This window comes from Anas platyrhynchos, chromosome 10 (genome assembly GCF_047663525.1).
Source record: "Anas platyrhynchos isolate ZD024472 breed Pekin duck chromosome 10, IASCAAS_PekinDuck_T2T, whole genome shotgun sequence".
Taxonomy (NCBI): Eukaryota; Metazoa; Chordata; class Aves; order Anseriformes; family Anatidae; genus Anas; species Anas platyrhynchos.
The window spans coordinates 16,770,377-16,777,641 of NC_092596.1; the positions used below are offsets into that span (position 1 = coordinate 16,770,377).

At 40.6% G+C, this 7,265-nt stretch overlaps 1 long non-coding RNA gene and 1 other non-coding gene across 4 annotated transcripts in view; one reads left to right on the forward strand and one right to left on the reverse strand.

Moving 5' to 3' along the window:
* LOC101795789 (uncharacterized) overlaps positions 1-6,654 on the forward strand; it is a 30,300-nt gene extending 23,646 nt beyond the window's left edge. The window contains exons 2-4 of one of the 2 annotated variants that reach the window (XR_011811830.1): positions 1,402-2,027; positions 2,865-2,977; positions 5,930-6,654. This is a non-coding gene — a transcript (uncharacterized protein). The remainder of the gene's footprint in view (positions 1-1,401; positions 2,028-2,864; positions 2,978-5,929) is intronic. The other variant, XR_011811829.1, reaches the window with a different exon arrangement.
* The window catches only part of LOC106018384 (uncharacterized), a 30,294-nt gene extending 23,145 nt beyond the window's left edge, over positions 1-7,149 (reverse strand). For both annotated transcript variants that reach the window (XR_011811827.1, XR_011811828.1), the window contains exons 1-2: positions 6,673-7,149; positions 1,398-1,486 (exon numbers count right to left, since the gene is read on the reverse strand). This is a non-coding gene — a long non-coding RNA (uncharacterized lncRNA). The remainder of the gene's footprint in view (positions 1-1,397; positions 1,487-6,672) is intronic.
* Positions 7,150-7,265: the final 116 nt, after the last annotated feature.

The following is a 7,265-nucleotide window of genomic DNA, read 5'->3' on the forward strand; positions in this document are numbered from 1 at the left end:
GACTTTATAGTCTTACTAACACTTACTGCAGTCCTTAGGCTAGACTATCAAATATTCTCAGTGTCCCAGATGTCATACTGTTACTGTGATAGTTACTGCTAGAAGAAAGCTCATAAAATATAATATGCAATTGTTACATTGCTTTTCAACTATCTGTCACCATTTATTTGCACTGAGAATTGCCTTTCATTTTTAAACCTGAATTTAATAGGTTGCGGAGAACTACAGCATAGCATCCCTATGAAATGATAAACTAAAAACTGGCCAAAACTGTTTGATGCCAACTGTAAAATCCTGGTGAGATTTAGCCCCCCCACAGACACTGTCATTGTTATAGGCCTTTGCTATACCTCTGTCAGAAGGCTGGTTCCTGCCATGCAGTAGTTCATGTGATAATTAAGTTTTATCCTAAGATGATACAAGAATATGAAGGCAACCCATTAGCGTTTGACAACTCTTCCTAAGTACTGAAATGGGAAAGCACTTTGGACAATATTTAGGTGCTTCCATGCTGTTGGCCATGTGTTTAATGGCAACACATAATGACTGTTCAGTAGTGCTAGTGTAATTCATAGAAAGTCCACAATTTCAGTTCAGAAAACCATAGATGCTACAATAAAACACAATAGCAGAGCATGTGTTTAGTTTACAGCTTTTCTGTCTAGCTGTTACACATCATTCAAACAGACAATGTTGCTGGAGTGTAAAGTAATTGAGAGCTATGCAGGGTGATTTATATCAGCTGAGCTTGAGGCCAGCAGCATCAGTGACAAGATCTGGCAACAAGTCAGTCACATCTCCTTGTTGTGTGGGATACTAGCGTGTTGATCACTGATACTTTCTGAATAATCAGGCATCTCATCTTTCTCAAGGGGAGAACTTTGGGATCTCAGAATGCTACCTTGTAGGGCCAGGTGGGCTTCCAAGCAACAGACTGTCCTGGTTTGTAAACCAACATTTTGTTACTGCACTTCAAAAAATAGCCTGAAAAAGTGCCCTCCTGCAGTCATGTCACACTCAGTTTGGACTGGCTGCTGGTGAAAGACAGTTCCCTCCTGGCAGCACGTTCATCTTTCCGTGGCTCTGGCAGTAGTTCTGTTCTGAAATGAGTCAGCCCAGGTTGATGATCTGGCTGAAAATTAAAATCTAATCTTCCCTCCCCTCTAGTTAATAAAGACACAGGTGATAGTGCAACTGCACTTCCTCTGGCAGTCAGAAGGACGTAAATTCTTTGTAGGAAAGCACATTAACTATGCACATGCAAGAGCCATCTCCCAGACCTTACACACAGTACATCTACCTCTTTTGAACAAAACTGTGGACTGTTCTTTGACTGTCATAACTCTGAATGTCATTCTAACACCCACATTTTACATAAATTTTGCAGTTTTACTTGCCTAGTGCTGGTATTCACAGAAGGCAATCTTGAAAGCTGTTGCTGGTACTCACAAGCCAGTGCTTCTAGTTACCAGATGAACAGTGATTCCTAATGTGGAGACAAAATTATCAATACTTAAAATGTGAGAGGTCTAGGTAACAAGCCTATGCTAACCAAAAGAACATTCCTTTCAAGCAAAAGCTAAAATTGTGCAACTGTCTCTTAAATCCCCACCTCTGAGCCAAGGTAACACTGGGTGTCCCAATCCTATAGACTCTACCAAGAGCCATCTCTCCATATGCTCACACGATTTACTGGTTGATTCCTTCTTGGAATTGTGGCAGTTAGCAAGTTCCATGGAGCCTGTCTCTAGGATCCCTAGCAGGGATGGATACCTGATTTTGTTGACATTGTATTTTCTCAACTTTTTTTTTTTTTTTTCTGCTGAAACAATCTATAGGCTGGCTCTCTGCAATCACTTGGCAGACAACAGGGGAGCAGAGGGGAAGCTGCTGTCTGAAACGTTCTTTCACTAGGATCACAGCTGATGATGTTTCTGCCTGACCTGTCCTGAATGGTACCTGCATTACTACACACTTGGAGTCACCGGATCTCTGACACGAAGAGGTGAACCGTATTGGTTTGTCCAGTAAGTTTTGGAACGTGTGGCCTGTTATCTTTAGTGTCCAGCTGTAGAAAACATATTCTAGACAGTTCTAGCACCTCAAAAAACACTAGAGAATATTAAATCCATAGCTGCAAAATCCCTCTCTAGATGGAAAACTGAAGTCTACAGTCTAAGATTTGTTTATTTATTTTTAGGAAGTGGTGATGGTTTTAATGATATATTGAATACAAAATAAGGAGAAGATATTTTCCATCAGCCACAGATGGCTTGAAACAATAGCTCTGACAATAGCTCCAATATTCACACAGTGAACTTTGCTGGTTTAATTCATAAACTTAAAGATGGTTATTTAAATTAGAGTATCATTAGCTATTTCAATTTTAGTGTGTTTTTCACATTTAAAAAAAAAAATCTAGTTAAAATACTAGAACATAAGTGGTTCTAATGTCTTTCACTGATCATTAAATTTATCTTACCTCTAGCCTCAACAGCTTGTATGTTCCAGTTACTGATTGTAACCACAAACATCTGTTGTGTATTTAAAACAAGAGTGCAGTCTGAATTAACTACACCATAAATCAAAACAAGTATGATTTGTATTAATCCTCTTCAGATGTATTTTGTTTGAAATTGTTCTATTACTCCTGGAAATAAAATCATATAAAATCCAGCCTTCTAGATATTAGAACTGATGTCCACCTTGCTAAGCCACATGCAGGATATTTATGTTTAGTGCAGTCCTCTCCTCAAAAAGAAGAATCTGAACAATGATTTATTGTTTGATTTACTATTTATTTTTTATTACACTTCCTAAATGATGTAAAACCTTTACTACTTGATGGCCTTTTATCTTTTTAGTTGTAACATAACTGATTGGTAATGCTCATCTCCTTTTAAGAATCAGTTTGTGAATTCTATGGGAGCAGGAACATCTCAGTTGTTTGTATAATCCACAAGGCATCGTAACACAGGTAAGAAATCTGGTAGTTAGTATGCAAAAATATTTTCTCTTAAATACTTGTACAACATAGCAGCTAGAGGCCCTAGAAAATATCAGGATGCTATCCTAATAGGCACTGTACAAACACATAGAAAGAAATTGCTCCAGGTATTAAACCTTTGCCGTCTGTATGGACAAGACAGAGAGAAGCAGGGAGATGAAGGGACATTCTTCTTGAAGAGATGTTTGGCAATGACTTGCAGCATGAGATTCCAAATATGGGTTCAATACTACGTGAAACCTCAAGATACATAACGTTTTATTGATCCCCACAAAGACAGACCTGGACTTAGGTCAGTAGAAAGCCCCTGTTTATGTCTGAAGGGAGCACTTGCCACTATTTTGTCCCAGAATCACCAGAGAGCAGTACAAATGTGGCACAGGGAAAATGCATATATGGAGGTGACTGAACACAAAAATAGCATCCTTATGGATACACACCGTAGTGCACTCCTCTTAGACCTCTAATGCCAGTTAGATCTAACACGCTGCTATATGGGAGTGTTGTGTAAAGCCGTGTGCTTTTAACTCAATATAAATTGAGTAAGGAACCCCTATACTTTGTAATCCTGGGAGATGAGAGCGCTACTTCAGGATTGTGGACACACTACCTTATACCTATCTTTACACTAAAATAATGAGTGGTAAAATGGTTAAGGCTTTAGTCACTGTTGGCAACATTTGCTCTTTTGAAGGGCATTTATGGGGGCTTGTTTTGTTTCACTTAAAGTTTAAAGCCTGGAACCTTTGTGGCTGTTTAGAAAATGAGAGAAAAGATTAACAACCTTGTACAAAACAAACAAACAAACAAACAAAAACCCACACAAATGCAATGAAGTATCTATCGGCTAAGACTTATTCCAGGGTTTAAAACTGAGCTGCTCTTTTATAGTAAAAGCACAGAGGAGACTTGTCTGCCTGTGGTGTTTTGGGGTAGATCTCAAGGCTTGTTAGACACCAGTCTAAAAAGACACTTGTGTCTTAGCACAGGTCTTTGAAATCCATATATGGCTACCAACTAGGGTGTATGGTCAACATTACTCATCATTTTTAAATTATATTTTAATTGCCTTTCACAGGTCTTTGAAATCCATATATGGCTACCAACTAGGGTGTATGGTCAACATTACTCATCATTTTTAAATTATATTTTAATTGCCTTTAATTTAAGAACTTTTTTTTTTTTTCCTGGTAAACTAGAAATGGTGGTACCTGAAGCATGGCTAAGCAATTCGGTATTCTCTTTTACCAGGACATCTTCCATTCGTTATCTTTATGCTTTATTTTGATTTCTATCCTGAATCCTTGCAATCATTTTTTGTGGATCTGCTAAAGCAAAGCTGGCAGTGTTTGTCTTGAAATCTCGTCCTGTAAACACATTGCCTTTGTAATAATGTTTAAACTACTGTCCAAGTACAAAGAATATGAAGATTATTTGGACAAGTGGCTGGGGTTTTGGTTGAACTCTTGGAAGCCGTGAGCACTGAAGAGAGAATATGGGTCTCACCTTGTTTTATTTTCATTACACCTTGTACGTAAAGCCAGATGTAGAAAGAGCTAAGATTTGACTTACTGCACTTGTTCGGACTATACTTAAATCACAGAGCAGAAATACAGCAGCTCAAGACATTTTTTTTAGAGGATTCAACACGTTTCTATAAAACGACTTTTCCAAAATAGCTCCCTCCGGTACATTCTTACAGAGCTCACACAATGTTTGGGTTTTATTTTAATCAGGCGCTGCTCTGTGGGAAATAAATGAGGTTTTATTTCCCATCATTTTAACTAAAAAAATTAGCTGCACACACTGAAGTCACTGTAAAATGTACTCCACTACAGCTGGGCTATAGAAAATCAAAAAAACTGATCATGTCTTTGATGAAAGATGAATGGTTTCTATATAACTCTGAGGTCTGTAAAGCAACTGGATTAATGCTGTATCTGTGAACAAATGACAAGCTCTGTTTTGTAATTTCAGTCTTTTTAGATTCTTATTATGACATTTCTTGTTCTCTTGAAATGGAAGAAAGTAAATAATTGAGTTTGTGGGTGATGAGCCTGCCAAACACAAGGCAGTAAGAAGTTCTGTAAGCTCCTGTAGTGGTTAATGCCTGCTGGGCTCCTTGCCAACATGGTCAAAATATTTTAACATAAAGTTGAAATCTCCTTATGCTGTCATTTGGCCACTGCAATCGACTGGCTGGCGATAACCTGGCATTAGTCATTAAAAACACAACTGCAATACTGCTACACGTGACCATTATTCATGGAATCTCTGGCTGTAAAAAAACATGATGATAAAACATTAAGTCAGCTGGATACGCGGTTTCTAAAACTCATTAATTCATTTGCCTTGCTGAGCCTCTCAGTGAAACTAAGTATGTCAGAATTCAGTATTCATGTGAGATACAGCATCCCTAGAGTGCTCTTAAATGCCGTGCTATAAGAGAATAAAGCAACTGGCTATGTTAATTTTAAGTCCCTTTAGAAAGAAAAGAAAATAGACTAGTGCTTGGAAAATCAGAAATAACATTTGACTAAACATCTTTATCTGAGAATGCCCACAAAATAGAGCCTTTTCCTCCCTCGTGCACTCCACACCTTTGGTTCTCTGCCTTTCACTGGAGCACAGAATCAGTAGGGTCCTCCACAGAAAGCTTTTCTGCTTAGCTCTGCAGGTGCTGGAGCTATACAGCAACATGCTGCATTGCATATATTTCAACAGGAGCCAAATCAAACCATGATCACAGTTATCTTTATTATTGTATTTTTAAATTTTACCCTCTAAAACTCCTTCACTCAAAGACAGACAAAAAATAATGTCAGAGGGAAGCAAAAACAATTGGCCTGGGAAGGAAGTACTCACTGAAAGAATGTTTTTTCAGCCAACAAAACAGAACAATTTTTTTTCTTCCCCCAATAGCTGATTTTCAATGAACATTCACTGAAGAGTAAAAAAGAAAGAACGCAAAAGAGAGAAGAAAGCTTTTCCTCAAGACCTGCAGTGCCTCTGTTTTCTGGAACTCAATGAAGAGACAACTCCTTATTAATAAAGTGCAAAATAGAACAAAATAACAAGATGGCAGAATAGTTTCTGTAGTGATAGGAGTGTAAATAATCTACGTATAATGATGTAAAATAGTGGTACCTTGAATATTTAAATGTGTGTCAGTATTTGAGTCTCCCACCAGTGTGATGCTCATTGGGTCAACACATTCAGTATGACAACGGATGCATGGGGAAACAAAGTGCCGTTTTTGTTACTTATATTTGGGAAAATGGGTAATCTCCTGCAATCTGATTCCTGCCTCATATTTTCTATTTAATTATTATAACAACTATTAGCTTTTTAAAAAAACAAAACTAAAAAACTTTCGATATTTTAGCATCAGTTAAAGTCTGTTACCAGTTTGATTTCTTACACAAGGATATTCTTGGGGTGGCTGCAACTTTTCCACTGACACTCAGCACAATAATGGTGCTTTAAGACCACCACTCTGCAAGTACAACAAATCGTATTGGAAAGGCAGTTTTGCTGCTACAACCACCTCCAAGGTGGTTTTTTTTTCCACATCGAAGTTATCATTACCACAAATTACGATTGTCTGTACAGTTGTGTAAGGTGTATATGTATACAGTGAGTGTTACTCTGTGGGATGCACTTACAGCTCGGATCTTTTGAGTGATTTTTTTTCACCTCACATCAGCTCAGAGCCAAGACGCGCTTTCTACAAGCACACTGCACGATGGGCTACCACAGCCGTGAGTTTGTCCGAGGTGAGCGGCTGGAGGCGCCCCCCTGATGCTTTCGGCCCACCTCCCGCAGGTCCTGCGGGCAGGCACAGACCCGGGCGTTCCCTCACGGCGTCCCTGCCGCGGGCTACGACTAAAAAGCGGTGCAGAGGGCGTTATGAGGCCGTTATGGGGCCACCACCCCCTGAGGGAAAGCCCCGCGCCTCCCGCCGCCTCACGGCCCCTCCGCCTCAGCCTCCTCAGAAGCCCCCCCACAGGCGGCTGTGCGCATGCGCAGCCCCCCTCGCGCGCTGCGGCCCCGCCGCTCTGCGCAGGCGCCGCCCGCTTGCCGCGCGCCCGCGGCGCCCTTCCGCCTGCCAACGGCCGCGGGTGAGCTCTGCGCAGGCGCGGAGCGCCCGGCCCCGCCCCCTGCCGCCCGCCGCCTCGCTCGGCCCCGGGCCTGGCGCGGGAACGGGAGGAAGCGGGAAAGGAAAAGGGGGGGGGGGGGAGAGAGGAAGAGGGCGCGT